The 23,139-nt window shown below is 47.6% G+C and overlaps 1 protein-coding gene across 3 annotated transcripts in view; it reads right to left on the reverse strand.

Moving 5' to 3' along the window:
- The window catches only part of LOC147711650 (polyunsaturated fatty acid 5-lipoxygenase-like), an 836,408-nt gene that overhangs the window by 642,209 nt on the left and 171,060 nt on the right, over positions 1-23,139 (reverse strand). The window lies entirely within an intron of this gene.

The raw sequence follows: 23,139 nt of genomic DNA on the forward strand, positions 1-23,139 counted from the left end.
CCCTTAACATTGACCACATTTTACAATGATGTGCTGCAGCAGGGATGATATAAGATGTAAGGCTGGGGTGTTTTTATTTCTCTTGCAGTTAAAAGTTTTGATTTAAGTATTTAAGATAATACATGTGCTTTATGACTACATATTAACATAACCATTGCTCCGTGATGTATGTCAATGTTGGAACTTAAAAAAAGACTCAGGTTAAAAACACTTAGCACTTAAGACCTACAGGGTCATGAAAGGTGCTGAAGTCTCATCAGTTTTATGGAATCAACTTTCTGTCTCACCCCAAGTAGGAAATACATTAACCTCTGAATTTACTAGGACTACAGCTTTTAGGAAGAGGCCTGGATCAACAAGCTAAAAACGAATACAATCACTGCAAAAATACACACCCCCCCCATGTAATTAGAATGATAAACTCCATTATTGTTATCCACCTACGTTTATTTTTCTATATTGGAAGGCTCATGTCCAATTGAACTAGAGATACCAATTGAGCTAAGCCTATATGTCAGAATAGAGTGGTCAATAGTAAAAAACATAGCAGGAAGTTCCAATAAGACCTGTGCCAAGTCAAGTCAAGTCAAGTCAGAGAATTTATATAGCGCACTACATACCCAGAGGGTCTCAAGGCGCTTAGAAAGGGGAGGAGGATTACTTGTCAAATATCCACGTTTTAAGTTGCTTTCTGAATGCTAGGTGGTTCTGGGTAAGGCGAAGGTAAGCGGGGAGTGAGTTCCATGTTTTAGCAGCCAGGTATGAGAAGGATCTGCCTCCCATGGTGGTCTTGTTGATGCGAGGTACCGTGGCAAGGGCTTGGCTGGAAGAACGTAGTTGGCGGGAGGGGGTGTAGAAGGACAGTCGTGAGTTGAGGCATTCTGGTCCGATGTCGTAGAGTGATTTATGTGCGTGGGTTAGCAGTCGGAAAGTGATCCTCTTATTGACGGGTAGCCAATGGAGGTTTTTAAGGTGACCAGAGATGTGTTCGTTGCGTGGGATGTCTAATATGATCCTGGCTGAGGCGTTTTGGATTCGTTGGAGTTTCTTCTGGAGTATAGCGGTAGTGCCTGCGTAGAGGGTGTTTCCGTAGTCCAGTCGGCTCGTGACCAGAGCATGGGTGACTGTTTTCCTTGTTTCGGTGGGGATCCAGCGAAATGTTTTTCTGAGCATGCGAAGAATGTTGAAGCAGGAAGAGGATACGGCGCTGACTTGTCTGTTCATTGATAGTGAAGAATCCAGGATGACGCCTAGGTTCCGTGCGTGGTCTGTCGGGATGGGTGTTTTTCCGAGGGCTTCCGGCCACCAGGAGTCGTCCCATGCAGAGGGGGATGTACCTAAGATGAGGACTTCTGTTTTATCTGAGTTCAGTTTCAGACGGCTTTGTTTCATCCATTCGGCAACTTCTTTCATTCCTTCGTGTAGGTTAGTTTTGGCGGTGCTGGGGTCATTGGTGAGAGAAAGGATCAGTTGAGTGTCATCCGCGTAAGAGATGATGTTGAGGTTGTGTTGGCGGGCGATGGCCGCGAGGGGGCTCATGTATATGTTGAAGAGGGTGAGGATCCTTGTGGTACGCCACAGATGACTTCAGTGGCCTCGGACTTGAATGGTGGGAGGCGGACTCTCTGGGTTCTTCCGGAGAGGAACGAGGTGATCCATTCAAGTGCTTTTCCTTGGATTCCGATGTTATTGAGGCGTTGTAAAAGGGTGCTGTGGCAGACTGTATCGAATGCTGCAGAGAGGTCGAGGAGGATGAGGGCGACTGTGTCTCCATTGTCCAGTAGAGTTCGAATGTAGTCTGTTGCTGCGATGAGGGCGGTCTCAGTGCTGTGTTTTGCTCGGAAGCCGGATTGTGAGGAGTCGAGGGATTTGTTGGCTTCGAGGAAGGCGGCGAGCTGGTTGTTGACAGCTTTCTCGATGACTTTGGCTGGGAATGGAAGGAGCGAGATGGGGCGGTAATTTTTGAGTTCGGTGGGGTCCGCTGTGGGTTTTAACAGAAGGGCGGTGAGTTCAGCGTGTTTCCAGTCTTCCGGGAAGGTGGCGGAGTTGAAGGAGCAGTTGATGACGTCTCGGAGGTGCGGTGCTATGACGGAGTCTGCTTTGTTGAAGATGTGGTGAGGACATGGGTCTGTGGGGGATCCTGAGTGGATGGAATTCATCAGGCGGATTGTGTCCTCAGTGGAGATTGGGTTCCAGTCGTTAAGGGTGTTCACGGGGGGAGAATGTTCAGCAAATGGTAGGGTGGGTTGGTTTCCGGGTTGGTTGTCGAAGCTGTTGTGGATGTCTGCAATCTTGTTGTGGAAGAATGAGGCTAGGGAGTCGCAGAGGGCTTGAGAGGGGGTGATGTCGTTGGAGTTGGCCGAGGGATTGGAAAATTCCTTGACGATGTTGAAAAGTTCCTTGCTGTTGTGGGCGTTGTTGTCAAGTCGATCCTTGAATGCTGTTTTCTTGGCCTTTCGGATTAGTTGGTGGTGAGTGCGGGTGGCGTTTTTGAAGGCGTCCTTGGTGCTAGTGGTTGGGTCTTTTTTCCAGGCCTTTTCAAGGGAGCGGCAGAGTTTCTTGGACTTCTTAAGATCATCGTTGAACCATGAGGCCTTTTTGCTGCCAGGTTTGCTTTGACGTTTTTTCAGTGGTGCTAAGGCACAGACTCCCGTTGGTCCACTTGCCTGTGCAGATCGCCAACAACAGATAGCACAACAAGCGATGTGCTTGTGGCAGTCTTGAAACCAAACTGAAAATATTAAGAGAAATTCTGAAGCTCGGTAAAGACACATCAATATGGAAGTAGCAAGATTGGCCTACACTTACTAAGATCTGCAGGGTCCAGCATAGGCTTTCTTTAAAGTGGTTTTACTATTGCCGATTCCCATCTCTAATGAGTGACTTCAGTATTTAAAGATTAATTGAATAAAGTAGTTAGTTTGCCTGCTAATCGGAGACTGAGATTGTGCAGCCATTTTGCTGGGTCAATATCTAGTGGTGTGCTGGAAAGATGGCTTTTACAGAATGTATCCACAATACATTCTTTGGAGATTGAATCAGCATTGGTAAAGCTGATCAAATCAGGGAGGAAAGGAGTAGAAAGGGTGAAGAAGTGTGAAACAGAAATAGGATCTGGATCGTCTTATTTCTGAAATATCGCTTGCCAAAAAAGAGGACAGCTCGTTATAGAAAGTCTCCGAAGAGGAAATTTCACAGGAGATTGCAGAAGGAGAAAGGGGTTCCTTCCTAATTTGAGTAAGTTCTTGTGATAATTTGGGAGCCCTAGTAATATGAACATTTTAATATGAATCCCTGGCTTGGTTATTAATTTAGAATCTTTAGCCACTGTTAAATATTCATTCTAAGGTCAAAACAATAAGATTTTCTCAAGTGTCTTTCAACCACCCTATTGCAAGCTTCAGTTTTGCTAGATGAGGGGTAAACTCGCAGAGCATGGTCCTTCCGGTCTGATGATTTATGCGATCCCATCCGTTTGGCATAGTCTTCTGCTTGATCATTGATTCTCGTTAGTTCTTCAATTTCCTCTAGGGTATAAGGTTTCTATAGGAGTCTCCGGCGGAGAGTTTCGGACTGGCATCCGTCAATGATGCGGAGTCTCAAGGCGTCTTCTGTTTTGAAGTTGTCGAAGTCACAGTATCGTGCTAGTCTTTTGATGCGCATGATGAAGTCGCTCATGCACTCGTCTTTTTCTTGAGTGGCTAGGTTGAACGTGTGACGTTCGTAGTCTACGTTGCGTTTGTGAAGAAATCGTCTATCAAGGGCACCTTTTACTTCTTCATAGTTGGCGGTTGCTGCATTAGGTAGTTCTTTGATGATTTGTGCAATGTCCGGGGCTATCAGATTTCTTAGTGCCACTATTTTTTGCTTGGGATCCTGCACCAGGGATCCTACCATGTAGTCCTCGAAGTCTTCACTCCAACTCTTCCACGTTGGGCCCATACTATTGCCTGGCGTCCGTGGCAGTGGCTGTGGTTGTCGCATGAACGAGGCTCCAATGGGAGTGTTGGCCATTGTGGGCGTGTTGACCGGAGGAACTGGCCCTCCTGTACTTGCTTGTGAGCCTGAGCCTGTTACGTCGTTCCCTCCAGATGAGCTATCAGGAGTTGTATTGGACATCTGCGACTGACTATAGATGACTGGTTATTTCTTTTGGGAAATTGTCCTGGTTTTATATTGTTTCTGGCTTCAGGGGGGCTTTTCATTGTCTTGTGAGGCTTTTCTTTGCCTTGTAAAGCTTTTCTTTGCCTTGTATGTGTCCTTGTAAAGCTTTCCTTTGCCTTGTATGTGTCGCCCGCCCTTTCTTTAGTAGTAAAATCCTTCGTGGTGAATGGCGCCTGACCTTAAGATGGAAAGGTAAAGATGCCTTCAAGGGACTTTGTTCAATCTAAGTTTTGTTATTTAAAATTAATATGAGAAGAACCAATTTATCGTCCTTACAATGAGTGAATCAAAACTGATCAAATTGTGTTGTCAACATGAAACATATAAACAAAGACACAGGGTGTATACGAAAAAAATGTTTTTATCAAATAATTCATTAGGAAAAATCAACTTCATATACAGACAAATAAGCGAATAAGATTTTAGGACTGTGGGTACACATAAAAATAAATTGCTAAGTGACTCAACAGAACCTAAAAGACACCTATCCCAAAACACATTGAGTAAAACAAAGCAAGGGATGAAGTGCAAAGTCGACGTTTCGGTTTCTTAGCAGTTATTTGATGAAACCATCCTCAGGACTGTAATCAGTTCAGATCTGTATAGAAATATTGTAGTCTGTATGCGGATTATCGTCATCCGCAAGAGGATCTTGGAAGGATCACAGTATCCTAGGGACCTGACTATCGAATGTGGAGATCGCTCATCCAGGTTGGATGTAGCGTCTGAACTTCACTCACATAGGGTTAACGTATTCATACACAGTAGAATTCATCCAGTGTATGTTAGGTGAATTATTATCAAATTTCTGAGACAAATCAGGGGTCGATGCACATAATTTGCGCTTAAGCAAGCCTGTGAGCAGTCAGAGATCCTGCAGTGTCTTAAGATGCAGCGAGGTGAAGTCAATAACGCGTGTCATCAAAGTAAAGCTTTACTTTGATGACACGCGTTATTGACTGAGTGAGTGAAGTTCAGACGCTACATCCAACCTGGATGAGTGATCTCCACATTCGATAGTCACAGTCCTGAGGATGGTTTCATCAAATAACTGCTAAGAAACCGAAACGTCGACTTTGCACTTCATCCCTTGCTTTGTTTTACTCAATGTGTTTTGGGATAGGTGTCTTTTAGGTTCTGTTGAGTCACTTAGCAATTTATTTTTATGTGTACCCACAGTCCTAAAATCTTATTCGCTTATTTGTCTGTATATGAAGTTGATTTTTCCTAATGAATTATTTGATAAAAACATTTTTTTCGTATACACCCTGTGTCTTTGTTTATATGTTTCATGTTGACAACACAATTTGATCAGTTTTGATTCACTCATTGTAAGGACGATAAATTGGTTCTTCTCATATTAATTTTAAATAACAAAACTTAGATTGAACAAAGTCCCTTGAAGGCATCTTTACCTTTCTATATTCACTTACCCAAGCCCTCAAGGGTATTCCGGGTTGCTCACTTCCTGAATAATGACCTTAAGATGGCCGCCATCAAGGATTCGTGGGTTAATTAAGCGCTGGTGCCTGACCCCAAAATGGCCACCGCGCGGGACGTCGTGTCTCTTTATCTTCACTGTGGTTGGCACCTTGCTGTTAATTATATTTAAACTCGCGGGGGAGGCTGCCAGGGTCGGACTCACCCTCGCTTCTCGCTGCTTCTTCGTCTCTGGAGGCGGGCGATTCTCTCCTTCGCGCCACACGGAGCCGGCTGCTCGCGTCTGGGGACACGTGGGGATGGCGCTCTGGCATATGCTCTCCTACTCCCGGCAGACGGCGTCTGGAGACACGTGGGGGTGGCGCTCTGGCATATGCGCTCCTACTCCCGGCAGACGGCTTGGTGCTCCGTGACTCAGTAAGCCTCCGTGGTTCGTGGGATGGCAGCTCCGAAGCCGGTCTTGGCTTTTCGCGCTCTTTCCGTGCGGTCGGTGTTTGGCTGCAGGACTCGGTGATTGGCCACACTGGCTGGCTGAGCGATAGCGTTATTTGTGGGTTTCATAAACATCCCACCCTCGTCACCATTGTCGCGTCGCTCTTCGAAATAAATACACCGAGTCAGAGGCAATGCAGATACGTGTTGCTTTATTCCCTGCCAGCCTCGCACTGGCTTACAGACTACTTTCTTTCCGGTTGTCTGCTTCCTGTTCCCGTTTCCTGTTCGCCTGCCCTGTCCTGAAACAGGGTCAGGCGAGACGACGTGACACCCCATGTTTCAGTAAGTAATGAGATGCTGGGTTTGTGATCAAATAAAATAATATTATTTCCTGTTTCTGTGACTCTGCTGACTGGGTGTTTAAAAATAAAACATTGATAACACTTTGAGTCAGTGAGATATTGAGCCAAAAGGTCTTTAGAGTGCGGTCTGGTTTAAGTAGCAGCTTATGGGAGACAAGATAGAAAATAGACTGCAAAACCAGCCACAGCTAAGGTAGAGCTGAGCAAGGACGAAGACAAACTTGTTCGGTTAATGTATTGAATCCTCTTTCTAAGAAATCCCGACTTTCACTTTGAAATGGTCCAAACAAAGAATGCAGTTCTAACATGTATTTGTAGACACCCATCGCATTCGGAGGCTCACCACCCGGAAAGCTGAAAGGGCAGCTAAACCAGCTGGGCTGACACTCTCCGCCCTCTGCTGGAGAGGGGTCCAGAACAAGGAAAGGGATCGGCCGTACTTGTCATCCGCAGGCAAAGACCGGTGTGCCAAGGATCAAACATACACTGATAACATACTCTGGAAATACATTGGCCACTAACCATACACCTTACTAGAAGCCGCATGGTGATTTGCCAATGTATTGCAAGACTGACATCATCAATGAAACAAGCACTTGCAATGAAATAGGTCTCGCATTTCTCAAAGTTAGAGCTATTGCCTTGTAAATGAGTGTAAGCCAGATGCATCAACATAAAAACCGGTCGCAAACGGGCAGATTCTCAGAATCTGCTCCTTTGCGACCGGTATTTTTGCATTTGGGATGCATCATCCCAAATGCAAAAATCGCAATTAAGGAATCTCTAAATTGAGATTCCTTAAATTGCGATTGCATTTAAGGAATCCCAAATTGAGATTCCTTAAATGCAATGCATCAAACAAAAAAAAATTGTGATTTCGCAAATAGGAGTAGCAAATTACCATGAAGTTCAACTTTGCAAAAACATTGAAAAATGCACTAAAGTGCATTTTTCAAAGTTCCATTTTACACACACACATGCCCTTAGGGCATGTGTGTGTGCAAGATGTACCCATATGCAGATTTCAGGGGTTCAACGGGGTGTCCTTTGGACACCCCTGCACCCTTGAAATTGTATTCTCAATTTGTGATTCGCTAATCGCAAATTGAGAATGTCTTCCCATTCATTCCTATTGGCCTTTAGGCCCATAGGAATGAATGGGGAGGTATTCCTTAATTGCGATTTGCAATTTGCGAGCCGCAATTAAGGAAAGTGTAGGAATCGCTATTTTGATAGCGATTCCTACATGCATAGGCTTTTGCGATTCCTAAATAGCGATTCCTTAAAAATCACTATTTAGGAATTGCAATTCCATCTGTTGATGCATCTGGCTGAATGTTTTTTAACATATTTTTTTGTTTGCGGGGGTGGAGGGAATGAAGGAAGTTGGGTGAGCCGCACACAAAAAAAGTAAGGCCGGCCACCATTGCTGGTGATTAGGAACAGCGTGCCGCGCGGCTTAAAAAAAAAATCTAATAATAAGAAATAGAGTTTAACGAACCGCACAGGAGTAAAGAAAGGCACGGTCGCCATTGTTAATGATAAAATGTCGCGTGCCTGTTAAAATAATCCCCATTCTACTATTGGCACATGCCGATTAAGACACCACATGCACATTTGTACAATACCAAAACCTGCGAATGATAAAAATAAGAAAGCTTTTCTGACAGTCACCTACAATTTAAGAGTTAACAGGCATAGCTCACATATGTACTATGTATAATGCTTACAAGCCAGCAAAAACACCTTATTTTTCAACCTCAGAGTGCCCCAAAAAATGAAATGCACAAATGCGTTACCCGTAACATACTCAGTGTTCATGTGTACGTCCAGGAGCTTGCCATAGCCGCCGAAGAAGCGCAAGATGTCCTTCTTCTGGAACTGCTATCTTAATCTGCCAAAAGACCCTCACTACCCGGTGCGAGAAAGGAAGAGAAGGAAGTTGGGCGAGCCAGGGAGAAGAAAAGAAAGGTGCGCCGCCATTGTTGGCGATTAGGAGTGGGGTGCCGCATTGCTTAAAAAAAACGTAGAATAATGAAAAAGCCGCCACGGTTGAAGACTAAACGCGGCGTGCTGCGCTACTTACAAAAAATTGAATATTGAAAAAATAGGTTGGGCAAGCCACCCAGAAGGAAAGAAAGACGTGGCGGCCATTGTTGGTGATTAGGAGCGGTGTGCCACGCTTCTTAAAAAAAAGATGGACGGGCAGCGCATCCACCTTTGTTTTAGATAAACGGTGGCGTGTCGCGTTAATTATAACAAATAGAATATTAAAAATAGCGTTTAGCAAGCCGTGCAGAAGAAAAGGAAGGTGCATCACTGTGCAGTTAAACCGCAGGGCAGGTTGCAGAAGTGGGAGAGACTATCTGTGGTGACGCACTCTGGTGTTCACAAGCGTGCATCCGGGGCACAAAATAAATCGAAATTTTCACACCCAAACGTGTCAGCTGTGCTCATTACTGCAGCGCGACCACCATAAATTGGCGACGAGGCTTAGAGGACACCGCGACCTTCTATCACGCGGTGCACGTCCAGAACCCACCATACTTCGATCAGGACCCGAGCGCGGCAGAGGAGTGAGCCACACCACGTGGGGGAGCGCGCACCAGAGACCACAAGCGCCCTGCACCGGCTCTGGGCATCCCCTCCAGCACAAGCTTTGACTACAACCTCCAAAGAACAAGCAATTATGCCAGACACCCTGGCAGCCCTAGAGGTGGCACTGAAAGCACCTGGAGACTAGAGCGGGAGGGAGTGAAGTCCAGGTGCATTGCCTGAAGACGGGCACTCCATCGGCAGGGCGCAGGCACTCCCAGGGACAAAAAATCAAGAGGGGGGAGATAGAGTACTGATCCGTTCAGTCTCCTTTGGATAATCAAGATATCATAGGGGAAGGATCACTTGCCCTGCATACCCAGGGTATGCAGGTAGGTTTGTTGTGTCTCACAAATTAAAAGACCCTCATACACATGTTTTTGTAGGTGTTCGTAGCGGTATATGTTGTCTCCCCGCTTTTATACACGTGTGTGCATAATCCTTGGGTCAGTTGTTATGCAACCTCCACCTGGAGGATTTACCCTTGGTTAAAAGAGTTGTGATCGTGAATAGGTGAAGTGATAGGGGAATTAAAATACCCTACAGCCAGGTATATGATTTTATTAAGTCTGGATTCGGGCAGCGGTTAGGTGTGCCGCTCTGGAATAATTAGGAATTCAAGCGCACTGCAAGGTGAATCTTAAAAAACGGTCGACATGTTTCAGCTTTGTTGCCTGTGTAGGTCGGTAGGCTTTCTTCAGGACCAGTGCAAAGTGTGAAGGTGAAGTGAAAATAAATGGAAAGAATAACCTGTTTTAGGCAGTCCACGGTAGCATTGTACCTGTAGGAGAAAGTTTTGACATACACAACAAGAGTAGGGTAGAAGAGGGGGATAGAAGACACAACACAAATGTACAAATAGTGAACAAGTTAAAAACTGATGAATTTTAAACAGCTTTAAAATGGCAATACTTTAGCACAGGTTCGTACTCTTGAAAGGTGTCAACTCGTTCATTCTCATGCCTGGTGATGGTAGTGGCATGCGGTAAAGTCATCCAGTCATATCACCCTCATGGGGTGGAGTAATGTGAGCTACGTTGGTCAAGCCTCACCTGGTTGTATAAGTGGCTCTATATCAGTGCTAGTGCAGGGTGGGTGGTGGGGGGGCAGAGGTTTTGATTCCCCGATATTTAAAACGACTCCTCGTGTATAGACACTGACAATTTATCTGGTGTGAAACGCAGTGCTTTTTAAGGCGTTTTGGTGCTTGAAATTAGGTGCCGCGAAGGTTTGAGTGGCTGAGGCGCACTGTGTCGCGCTGCGGACATACTTCAATCTTAAGCAGTGCGTACATTTGGCGTAAAATGCGGTGGTTTCAAATCGCGTTTGGTGCTAGGAAAAAGATGTCGCAATATTTAGAGTGATGGCTACGGGCATACTTCAAAAGTGCATGTGATGCTGGCTATACAGTGCGTGACAGGTATATAGCGCACTGTGCTGTGCACCTGAGGTAAAAGTTGCCTGCACATACCTGGTGAAATGCGTTTGCGCACTTCTTCGGGTCAGGGGCAGGGAGGGAGTTCCTTTCTGCCGAAAGAAATCGAATGATAAGTATACTGCTAGGATTAACTCACTGTTTTCGCGGTAAACGGTGTTACTAGCGATACCTGTGGCGTGACTCCTCCTGCATAGATTGTGCTATCGCTGCCTCTTCTCACCCGGAAATGGTGGTGAAAGCTTCCCGTGTTAGATATGGCTGTCAGTAGAGATAGTAGAAATACTACCGCGTAGTTCGAGCTTCGAATTAAAATATAATTCGGGTGTCGAAATGGACTACTAAATTACGTAGTCGCAAGGGAGGAATCATTAAGGTTTAGAATTATTATTGTTTTTTAATTTTGGAAAAAAACGTAGGGGTTTAAACAGTATCTGATTAGGCGAATTTTGATGGAGGTGTGGTAGCTCGTAGTTGTTCTAATAATTCACTGGAGGTTTGGGCTGGCGTCTTATGGAGCACAATGTATACTTAATGGTCAATGGTCATTATTCATAAATGACTGTATGCATACTGAACAAAACTTGTTGTCTTGGGATGTGAAATTATCTGTTGAGGCTCAACCATGGAATATTGTCGTTCAGGCCCATGGAGTCAGTTTTCAGTCTGTGTATCCAGCGTTGTTCTTTTTCAAAAAGAATTTTCGCTGCGTTCCTGTCTTTTATGTCAATTGTTTCCAAAATGACCCACTGGAGGTCGGTGACAGTGGGCCACGCTGGATACACAGACTGAAAACACTCCCACCAAACAGTGAGTGACCAAGGCACTGTTGTGCACCACAGAGCAGAAGTAGCACATCCCTACACATACCAGCGGGGCCCAGTTGTAGTCAGTTGATGCACCCCTAAGGGAACATAGCGCTGGAGGTCCAAGAGGCATCCCGAGAAGGGGAAGGAAACCCTTCACCCACGCAAGCAAGCGGGACGAGAGGGGACAAGCCACAGGGAGCCCGCCAGGAGTTGCCACACAACAGGCTCCATTGCAAAGCAACGCGGGGAAAATGTGCGCTCAGTCGTCCTACCTCACCAATCTAGTCCCCTTCTTGCCCAAAATGGGCGAGCCGGTAATGCCATGGAAAGATTGGAAGCGGTATTTCCTGAATTACCTATCCGCGCTAGAGGAAGAAAGTGAAGGGGCTTTCTCCAATTCAAGGAGGAAGAATATACTTCTGCACAACCTAGGCCCAGAAGGAATCAGAGTGTATGACAACCTGGTGAAGAAGACCAGACTCCCAAATGAGCTGGATGAGTTCCAACACGCTCTAGAGAACCTGGACTCCTATTACCGCCCAGCAATAGGCAGATGCAATTTCTTCCAAAGGAAACAAAGCAGCGGAGAATCGATAGAGGAGTACGTGGCAGCGCTACAGAAGTTGGCTGTGACATGCAAATTTGGCACACTGCACGATGAACTCATAAGAGATCAGATCATAGTGCACACCGCCAACACAGCAATCCAGGAGAAATTGTGGGCCAACGGAGACGCACCCCTCGAAGAAGTCGTGGCACTCGTGAAGAAAGCAGAACTGTCCAAGAGATGCGCAGAAGCGGTGAAAAGGGAGAGCACCAACAGAACCCCAGTGTGCAAGATATCTGACAGACCCAAACAAGTGGTAAAAGAGCAACAAACACCATCAAGCACAAGGTATCAGAAGAAATATCCTCAGAGTTTCACGAAAGCCCCGTAACCACAAGGAGAAAACAGAAATACCTGCTACAGATGTGGTAGCCAGACACACGCAAGCAACAACAAGGGATGCCCGGCGTTCAGAGCCAAGTGCTCCTTCTGCGGAATAATGGGACACTACTAAAATGGTATGCCGGCGCAAGCTCAGAAGAACGGAAGTGAATTATGTCACCCAGAAGTCGGACAGAGGCAAAGAGGCCCCTGAAGAAGAAGATGAAGAGGACAAAGAATTGTGTATAGAAGACCAAGTTCTAGGAGTAGACTGCACAAGATCCAGGAAGCCGGCATTACAGATGTGGATCAGAGGAGTACAGGTGAACATGGTGGCAGATTCAGGCTCCCCGTACACCATAATTCAACGGGTGAACGCATACCCATAGTAGGGATTTGCCCAATGACGTTTGAGTTTAAGGGGTGTACAGCAGATGGAAAACTATACGTCGCAGAGAAAGGACCCTCAGTTCTTGGGTGGATGGATCAAGGAGCTCTGGGAATCCAACTAAACCCGGGAGGGACTACCCAAGAGTTGATGACAGACACAGCCCAAGAATACAAAAAAAAGCGTGGAAGAAGGAATATCCGGAAGTCTTCAAGGGGACGATAGGGCGACTAACAAAATTCACGCACAAGATCTGTCTTAAGGCCGGAGCAAAACCAGTGAGCCAAAAGGTTTGCAACATTCCCTTCAGAAGCAGGGAGGCAGTACAGGAAGAACTACAACGCCTGGAAAGAAAGGAAGTCATAGAAGCCATCGAAAGTGCAGAGTGGCTCGCACCATTGGTGGTCGCACAGAAACCCAATGGAAAGGTGCGCCTGTGCCTGGACCTGAGGGAACTCAAGAAGAATATAGTTTTGGACAAGTTCCACCTACCCCGGATAAACGAGATGCTGGCAAAGACAAAGGGAGTCCAGTGGTTCTCCACGGTGGACCTCACCTCGGCATACCATCAAATCGCCATACACCCATCAGGCAATCACCTGACATCATTCATTACACCATTTGGGTGCTACAAGTTCCTAAGGATGCCGTTCGGATTAGAATCAGCTGCCACAGTATTCCAAAAGCTCATGCACCAGTTGTTCCAAAAAGTGGAAGGTGTGCAATACTTTCAGGACGACATCCTCGTTATGGGGAAATCAAAGAGTGACCACGATGCAAAGCTGAATGCAGTCTTGACCACACTAGCACAAAATGGTCTCACTGCAGAATGGGAGAAATGCAGGTTCAGAGTGGGATCAGTGACATACCTGGGCCACGAGATCAGCGAAAAGGGAATAGAATCGAAACAAGCCAAAGTAGCAGCCATCAAAGAAGCGCCCACACCCAAGAGAAAGGAAGATGTCCACTCCTTCTTAGGGATGGCGGAGTTTTACAGTAAATTCCTTCCACACTTCGGGTCCAAAACGCACCACTTGAGACAACTCCTGAAGGAGAAGAACACCTTCAAATGGGCAGAAGAAGAGCAAACAGAATTTGACCTTTTAAAACGAGACATCTGCGCTGCTATTCCTCTCAAGGGATTTGACCAAGCGGCCCTGTGCATACTAACCACAGATGCCAGCGACAAGGGACTGGGAGCGGTGCTAATGCAAAGATCTCAAGGAGGAGAAGTCACCAGGATCAGCTTCGCCTCACAGTCACTAGCACCCAACGAGGAAAAATTCAGCGTGATTGAAAAGGAAATGTTGGCAACAGTCTGGGCCATGGAACAGTTCAGACAGTTCCTATGGGGCTCGCAATTCCTACTCCGCACGGATCACAAACCACTGGGGAGAGTTCTGACCTCTTGTGGACATGCACATGAGACTCCCCGCATAGCGAAGATGACCGACCGTGAGGCTACTTGATTATGTGTACAAGGTGGAGTACCACCCCGGAACCAAGAACAAAGTGGCTGATTTCTTAAGCAGAGCAGCAGCAATGGAACCGGCAACGGATCAAGAGCCCTCGGAATGGGAAGGCTATATGGTGGCGTTCACACAAGACCACGAAGGAGTGATAAGTGCGCAGGAGTGGGAAGAAGCGTACACCAGTGATGACACTCTGAAAGCCGTCAAGAGTTATGTAACGCAAGGGTGGCCAGACAAGAAGCATCTAGATAGTAATTTGAAAAAGTTTTGGGAAGTCCGGGAGGAATTATCCATAGGAGACAATCCAGTGTTCTTACTAAGAGGAGACAAGGTGGTCCCTCCACAGCCCTTAGTGAATCATCTCCTAACCATTCTACACGAAGGACAACTAGGGATAATGAAAACCAAAGCAAGGGCAAAGCAGGCATATTGGTGGCCGGCTATGGACAGTCAAGTAGAGAAACACGTTAGGATGTGTGAACAATGTAACGGAGCAGACAAGGCACAAGTCCTGCTACACCCGCCACTAGGAAAGTTTGCTTGCCCCTTCAGTCCATGGAAAATGCTTTTGGTGGACATCTTGGGTCCCATTTTGGATACCAACAGCATGCCCAATAATGCCATAGTACTGGTAGATAGATACTCCAAGTGGCCAGAAGTAGAAGTGTGTGAAGTGGCCGACACAGAGGCGGTGCTATCCTTCCTCACCTCAACATTCTTAAGAGAAGGGATCCCAAAGGTAGTTACCTATGACAATGGGCCGCAGTTAATTTCAGCGAAATGGAATGCATTCATGGACCGCAACGGAATTGAAGTCAAACATACCCCAGGGTACCACCCGGCAGGAAATGGACTAGCAGAAAGGTTCAATCGGGTAATTATGGGATCGGTACAGGCAGCGATAAGTGCAGGACAAGACTGGGAGAAAGAACTCAAACGGATGTTATGTGCTTATCGTATCACCCCAGCAAAAACCGGGTACAGCCCATTCAAAATGCTACGAGGAAGTGACCCCTTCACGAGGGATAATATAGCATGGAAACAACTCATCGTGCAAAGCAAGTGGTCTCCGGCTGTGGTGCGTCACAACATTGACAAGGCACAAGCCTTATACACAGAACATTACAACAAACGTCGAAATGTCAAGGAAGTAAACTTGGAAAAGGGCAAGTGGGTAAGAGTGAAACAGGCGGTACTAAAGAAGAATGGAGACAGCAAATTTAGCCCGCCGTTACAAGTGGTGGAGCCGTACGCCAGGTCAGCCCTATTGAGCGATGGGAAGGTATGGTCGCAAGATGGGATGGAAAGATGCAACAAAATCATTTAATAGTATAACTTTATTTCGATACAGTGCGTATCATAAAAGCAGTACAACATCAATAAGAACAGTACAGAATATACAGTATAGTGCTTTAAGATTCAAAGGATAAAAGCGTTAAAAACAGGTGTGCAGATAATAATAACCTTTTCCATATATACACCAGCATGAATTTTAGTTTTATCAAGGGACACTTTACTGGAGCAGCAACAACCTTGAAGTTCTTAAGCGCCAAGCCCAGCCTAAGAATTTCGCCATGCAACATGCAAAAAACGGGCGTGCATCTAAGCGCAATATGCGTAGGGCTTCAACATGTGACCTTGTTCCCAAAGTCTTGCACAGGGGCTTCAGCCATTTCAATCTTGGTGCTGCATAAATTTCACACTCAAACAAAAAATGGGCGACAGATTCGACCTTTGTATCACAAAACGGGCAATAAGGAAGCGTTTGGAGCGGAGGGTTCCAAGAGGAAGTGAATAGTCCTAAAGGGAGCACACCCACCCTAAACTTAAAATACAGCGATCTGTCTCCAGAATTATGAATTTGGTCCAGATAGGGTTCCCTATAAGGTAACTCCTTAATTAGCAAGAACTGGGCGACAGATTTACAATGGTTGGGGTTAGTCATTCGCTTATTATCTACCCAGAGCCAATACACCTTCTTAAGTAACTGTTTGGGGGGTGCGGTTTTGTTGACCCAGGCATCTCCCAAACCCAGCTCATAGAGCAGAGATTTGACTTCCCTCAACCAGGGTACCTTATTACAGCCTGGGAGCGACAGAAGATCTCTTAGGGCATCCGCATAGCTACAGAGTTCAGGGACATTCCATATCCGAGACCAGAGTAGCAAGGGACGCAATTTTGCTTGCTCACTGATTGGGCGTGTGCCTGTATCTAACAAGAGAGGGATTGTGGGGGTACTGTGAGGTAGCCTCATCAGATCTTTATGAAAGTTGTTTTCGAGATGGGCCAGGGTATCAACTCTCTGCAAACCCCACAGTTCAGCCCCATACAGGGCTGCGCTCACAACCCTTGCTCTATAGATATCAATCAGTGCCCCTATTGGTTTTAAAGTTGAGGCTCGTTGTTCTTTAAGCAAGGCTCCAGTAGCCCTTTTGTGAGTCAGAAATACCTTCTGGTGGTGAGCTTTCCAGGTCATGGTATCGCTGAGACGTATTCCTAAGTAGTCGAATTCTTTGACTCTTTCCAAGGGGATAGAGTCTAAGACAGGAGGAATAAGGGATTTCTTGGGGGGGTTGAGGACAAGGAATTTTGTCTTGCCTATGTTTATTGCAAGTCCCTTGGAGTCGCAAAAGGATTTGAAGGAATTGAGTAATTTCTGAATGCCCGCTGGAGATTTGGATATCAGAAGGGTGTCGTCCGCAAACAGGAGTGTGGGCACTTTTATGCCCGCCAGGGTAGGCGCATCTGCAGGATGTCGTAGCAGGTGCTCCACCACTCCATTGACATAAAGAGAGAACAGAGTGGGGGCGAGCACACATCCCTGGCGGACGCCCCTGTCTACTGGGATTCGAGATGTTTTTTCTCCCTGGACACCCCATCTGATCTGGGCGAAATTGTCCTCATGGAGTTTCCTGAGCAAGGACAGCAAGTAGGGGGGTAAGCCTAGACCATCGAGGACGTTCCAAAGTAGTGCCCGTGGGACCAGGTCGAAGGCAGTACGCAAGTCAATGAAGACTAAATACAAACTGCCCCCTCCCAGCACCACTACTTTCCAGTATAGCATTAGGAGACGGAATGTCTGCTCGATGGTGCCTGTCCCTGATCTAAACCCTGCCTGAAAATCAGACAGAATCTTTTCCTCGTCGATCCACTGCAAGATCCTGCCCAGTACCACTTTCCCTGCCACCTTTTGGGTTGAATCCAGCAAACTGATGGGACGATAGTTGGCTGGATCATCCCTGCTGCCTTTCTTAAAGATTGGCACCACTTCAGCGCCTTTCCAAGAGACCGGAAAGGAGCCTCCCAGTAGAACCTCGTTTAAGAGTGTGGCAATTAATCTGCCCCATACTGCTGGGTGGGACTTCAGCAGATCACCAGGAATCCCGTCCGGGCCTGGGGCCTTGTTAGAAACAATACCACCAATTGCCCTTTCGACCTCCTGGGTAGTGAAGGGGTCGACGATGACAAGAGGAATAGTTGTTGGGCAGATCGTGGAGCCTTGAGGGGGAGTTTCCCCCGGTGTAGCAGAGTATAATTTGGAAAAATGGGCAAACCATACATCGCCGGGAATGTTGCAGGTTAACTGCTGATCAATGGGCTTGTTTCTTGCTCTCAAGAGATCCCAGAACCCCTTTGAGTCCTTCCTATTGCTTGCCTCAGTTAACTCCCGCCAAAAGTGATTTTCATGAATCTCCTTCGCCTCAGTCACCGCTTTTTTATAAAATTTCCTTGCGGAACTGACGCTCACTGGGTCCCTATTTTTTACTGCATAAATAAGGTCCTTCTTTGCAGCTCTACATTTGGCAGAGTACCATTTATCTTTAGCCTTAGGGACACTATTAGCAGCAGACCTGACCTTAGGTTGAGGGATAACAAACAGCTCACTCAGCACTTCTATGGTCTCTATAAATAAGGGTAACACATTAAGGCTAGATGAGCATAAAACATCAAGCTGAGACTCCACCCCAGACAAAATAGCCCCAGCTTGCAACAGTCTGCCCTCGTCTGTTTTGACTTTAGCCCACTTCAAGCGCCTGCTGCAATTTGTCGGAGCAACATTATGAGATGATTTCCAGATATGGGGGGGCTTATCCTGCTTCTTTGTCTGCCACGGGGAAGTAAGAGTTAAAGAGAGGGGGTTATGGTCGCTGTCAGTAGAAACAATAACCTTCATGTCATTATGGAGAGGCCAAAGATTGTAGTTCAACATGATAAAATCAATTCTGGAGGTGTGGCCCGTCCTGTTGTAAGTATGGGCGCCTTCAGGATCCGAATTGGAACGACCATTCGTCGAACGCAAATTGTGCTCCATGCAGAGTGCATTTATGTCTATCGCACTTTGCGTCCATTTTGGGATTGGATCGAGAGTCAATATCGGAATTCCTCTTTTTGTGTCCTCGTCGAAGGATTCCAAAATGTCCTCCTTTGCCAATGGTTCGAAACAGCAGTTGAAATCGCCTGCAAGGAGAACATAGGAGTCAATTTTGCAAGCAGCCAGGTCGTTACTTAGGCCGGTCGATGGTAGGTTTGATGACCCATTCCTAGCGCCTCTCAGATAGAGGTTGAAAACCTCTAATGTCCTCCCACCTTCGCAGTGGATTGAAATTCTCTGTAGGTCAGAAGATTTAGTGGGCCTAGAACTTACTTTCAGGCCCAAAGCAATGCTGACCCATATTAAAAGGCCTCCCGATGGTCGGCCCTTGGATCCACTTTGCTGAAGAGCTGGAACAAAGTAGGTTGCGAAGCCTACCCTATGTTTTGGTTCCTGAGTCCATGTTTCTTGCAGGATACAGATGTTGTAAGGCTCAAGAAACGCATTCCATTCTGGATTATCGAGGTTGCGGGCAAGCCCTGCCACATTCCAGCTTAAAATCTTTAGCGGTGGCGCCTCTATAGGAAAATAAACAGCGGAGTGGGCAGGTTCGAATGTGGAAACCACAGCCTCTGCAGGAAAACTATCTAAGGGCTCGTTTTGAAGGATGTTGGAGGTCGTAGTATCCTCCAACGCATGGTTAAGCGCTAGCATGGCTTGGGTAGGAGGCAGAGGTGAAGTATGAGGGGGAACCAACTGGACCTTCCCACCACCTGGGCAAGAATCACCTGGAGTCAGGTCGACTGGAACAACCTTGCTCATAGTCCTCGGCCCACCCTCCCGAGATGGGCTGCTTGCTGTTCTGGCCAGGTCAGGAGGGAGGTCGATGACTAGGGCATCCCTACCACCACAAGGAGAAACAGGGGGGCCTTCAGCTTCCAGGTCCCTGGGGAGTCAGTCTACTTCCTCCAGGCCTCCAAATCTATTTGAAGTGGGGAAACCGTTCCAGTTTGGGTAGGGATCCACACGATTGTTAGGGCGGCTTCTCCTAGCTTGATGGGTAACAAGTGACCAGTTGTTTAGTTGGTTATATGTAGGGCGTGGAGGGTAGAAAAAGGACAATGGCCTGGGGATGACAGAAGATCCTTCACTACAGGGCCACGAGCATATATGCTGTGCTGCGTGAGGGTCGTCAAATGTTACAACTATACAATCCCCAGGGTTGCTCTTTCTCGTTTTACCCACCCATGGAGTTCTGCGCACCATCAAGACTCTACTTCTACGGCCATTGGGAATTGGTCTATTGACATTAAGCCAATGCATTATTTTATTTTTCAAGGACCAATGATCCTCATATTGGTCGTTGCCAATCTGAGGAACACCCGTTAGGACAACCACAAAGTCATTGGCCTCAGGTGGGAGGTCAATGTAGCCCCCTCTAAAGTTGCTCTTGACTGGGGGATCCTGAGTAGGCTGGTAGCCCTTGTCGCCAGAATGATTTTTGGGGATGGCTCCAGGTTTGAGATTTGCAGGGTGGTGTGGAGGGGCGCGTTTAGAGGCCTTAGGGTTTGTACCAGTTAAAATTTGATCCACAGGCACTGTCCTTGGTTTGGGGACCGGGCGAGTGGTAGGGATTATAGGGAGAGGTTGAGGGGCTTGTGGTGTTGTAACTAGAGGTGATATAATAGTGTCTGGAACAACCTTATTCTCAAGACTTCTCAGGCCGAGAGTGGCAAGAGCAATAATGCTCTTTTCCATTTCAAGTAAATTATTTTCGATCCTTGAGAGTCTGAGGTCTAGAGGGGAGAGGAGTTTTTTTAAAGTCTCCCACACTAGATCAATGAATTCTCTATCGTTGTTGGCCAAACCATCTACCCGCGGGCCCTCATCTTCAGAAATCAGGTTGACATGCTCAGGGGCTGACTTGATGGTTAACCCCCCCCCCCCTCCATTACGGGCTGTACCACAGGAACCTGTACACCCTGAGTTTTGCTGACTACGCCATCTAGTCCTACTAAATCATGTGGCACCGCAATCTTTGCCTTCTTCCGCGAATAAGCGGAGCGAGAACGGTGTTTCCGTTTAGGTAAGATTGCGCCAGGGGCATTAAATGTCACCGGAGATGGAAATTTAGCGCTTGCATTCTGAGTGCAAGAAGTGGCGGGTACACCCTCTTCGATTAGTTTAGGTGGTTGGGCGGGAGGTGGAATAGGAGTCAGAGGGGGCGGGGTCGGATGGACCTCAACCTGTGTGACAACACACCTGGGAATGGCAGTTCGCTCTGGGGTAATAGCTGCGGCTATGGGGCCTAGGGAAGATTTTTTGGAAGTGGCAATAATTTCCGACAGCCTTCTTGCGGCGCCCAGCTCTAGGGATACCCTGGCTTGGAGTTTCGATATTTCCTGATCTATAGCGATGTTAGTGCGGGTAATGAAGTCATCCATGGGGCCACTAATCGGATGGCCACTTTTGGAGGTTTTGCTCCTAGTCATCCTAGAGCTCATGCCTTAAGGAAATGGAGAAAAAGTAGTAACACTAGGAGAGGGAGGGAGAAGGGGTCGCGGTAGTTTGTAGTCCTGGATTGGGGTTTAAGATGGTATGCGGGGCGAAAGAGGATGGGCCAGTCCAGTCCGCTCAGTCCTCGAACGGCCTCAAACGGCCCGCTCTTTGCCCGGTCTTCGCCCCGGGCTGCGTCCCGCGCTGCGGGAGTGCTGGGAAAATAAGTAGGTGGCCGGGTCGAACAAGGGGGCGTGGCAGCGGGGAGAGCGGACCGGAAGTTGGAGGATGGTCTTGCAGGGACTCCTGGGCAATGGAGTCCCCTGCACGCTCGCAGCCCCGCTGACCACACTCACCCGGTAGCCTGCTGCAGTCCTTCAATGGCAACCCGGTGTCCAAGGGGCGAAGCGGCACCCGCGGAGCGGGTGCGGCGAGTGGTAGCTGAAGTCCAGGAAAGTGCCGCTGTAGCTGCAGAAAGTGCGTCCGTGCTCAGGGCGTCCCACAGAAGCAGAGGTAGTAGGGCTCTTTAATACTGCAGAGGGGCGGGGGGCGGCAGCGGGGAGAGCGGACCGGAAGTTGGAGGATGGTCTTGCAGGGACTCCTGGGCAATGGAGTCCCCTGCACGCTCGCAGCCCCGCTGACCACACTCACCCGGTAGCCTGCTGCAGTCCTTCAATGGCAACCCGGTGTCCAAGGGGCGAAGCGGCACCCGCGGAGCGGGTACGGCGAGTGGTAGCTGAAGTCCAGGAAAGTGCCGCTGTAGCTGCAGAAAGTGCGTCCGTGCTCAGGGCGTCCCACAGAAGCAGAGGTAGTAGGGCTCTTTAATACTGCAGAGGGGCGGGGGGCGGCAGCGGGGAGAGCGGACCGGAAGTTGGAGGATGGTCTTGCAGGGACTCCTGGGCAATGGAGTCCCCTGCACGCTCGCAGCCCCGCTGACCACACTCACCCGGTAGCCTGCTGCAGTCCTTCAATGGCAACCCGGTGTCCAAGGGGCGAAGCGGCACCCGCGGAGCGGGTGCGGCGAGTGGTAGCTGAAGTCCAGGAAAGTGCCGCTGTAGCTGCAGAAAGTGCGTCCGTGCTCAGGGCACAAAATCGTTAAGTGGGAAGACCCGGAAGATATGAGTTCACCTACCCCAAAAGGAAGCTATGCACCCGAAACAGTGCAGGCACTTTAGAGAACAGTACAAGGACCGACTACTTCCAGCCGAGGTAGTGAAGACCTATATACCTCGCAGGAGAATGAAAGTGTGGAAGAAGCCAGTCAGCCTACATCATGGAGCCCGAGTGTCAATGGAAAGGAGAGAGGGCAGCAGGTAAAAGCGAAGGTGGGAGGAGGACATCTAGCAAGTGACCAACGAGTGGGCGTAATCCCGACCCACTCACGAACAAGGTTGGGTAGACTCATCAAGATGCTGAAAAGATTCGAGGACTTTGACATGTAAGTCAAGTAAGACTGTTATGTACTTGTATTTCACTGTTTCCTCCATCTTTGTCCTTTTCCCTTGTGGCAAAAGGGGGAAGATATGTGGTGATGTGCTCTAGTGTTTACGAGCATGCCCCCGGGGCATGCTGGGAACGTGCGGCGGCCATTTGCGGTTGCAGAGAGCAAAAGCTTGAGAGCAGTCGCACTCCCGGCGCTCGGGGAAAATAAATCGACATTTTCACATCCAAACGTGTCAGTTGTGATCATTACTGCAGCGCGACCACCATAGAATCCTGCCTGCAACAGCAGCTAGGAGAAAATCATTAATAAAACTGTGCTCAGAAACCGTAATTAAAATATACTGAGTAAAAACACATGTAACAGGGTCAGTCCTCATGGGAGGTTACAACAGGAGAAATGGCGGTACTAAGGATGGACTACTAAGCCTATAAATTAATCAAAGGCCACCATGTACAAAGATCAGTAACATGTGATAATTGAAAAGCTGTGCCGAAAATGGGTGGAGCCTAATGTCCATACCTGAATACTCGAAGAGACATCGCTGCCTAGGCGAGACCTAAAAAAAGATGTGTGTGTAAGCACAGGGCCTGCAGTCATAGTGCTAGCACATAGTCAATCATGCAAAGAGCTCAAGTTGTCTCAACTCATAATTAAATATGTACACAAATAAGAAGGCAACATAATGGTAGGGGGATGTTCGCACAGCTGGAGGTGATGGATAACAGGTAACAAGGGGGTGAACGAGGGGGCAGGGACAGACGACGGGGAGTGAAGATGAGGAGGGGGTAATGGGGCAAGGATGATGCATAGTGGGAGTGGCTAGTTTGACAGGCAAGAATGATAAGGATGACGATGATGG

This window comes from Lissotriton vulgaris, chromosome 5, assembly GCF_964263255.1.
Source record: "Lissotriton vulgaris chromosome 5, aLisVul1.2, whole genome shotgun sequence".
NCBI classification, from domain to species: domain Eukaryota; kingdom Metazoa; phylum Chordata; class Amphibia; order Caudata; family Salamandridae; genus Lissotriton; species Lissotriton vulgaris.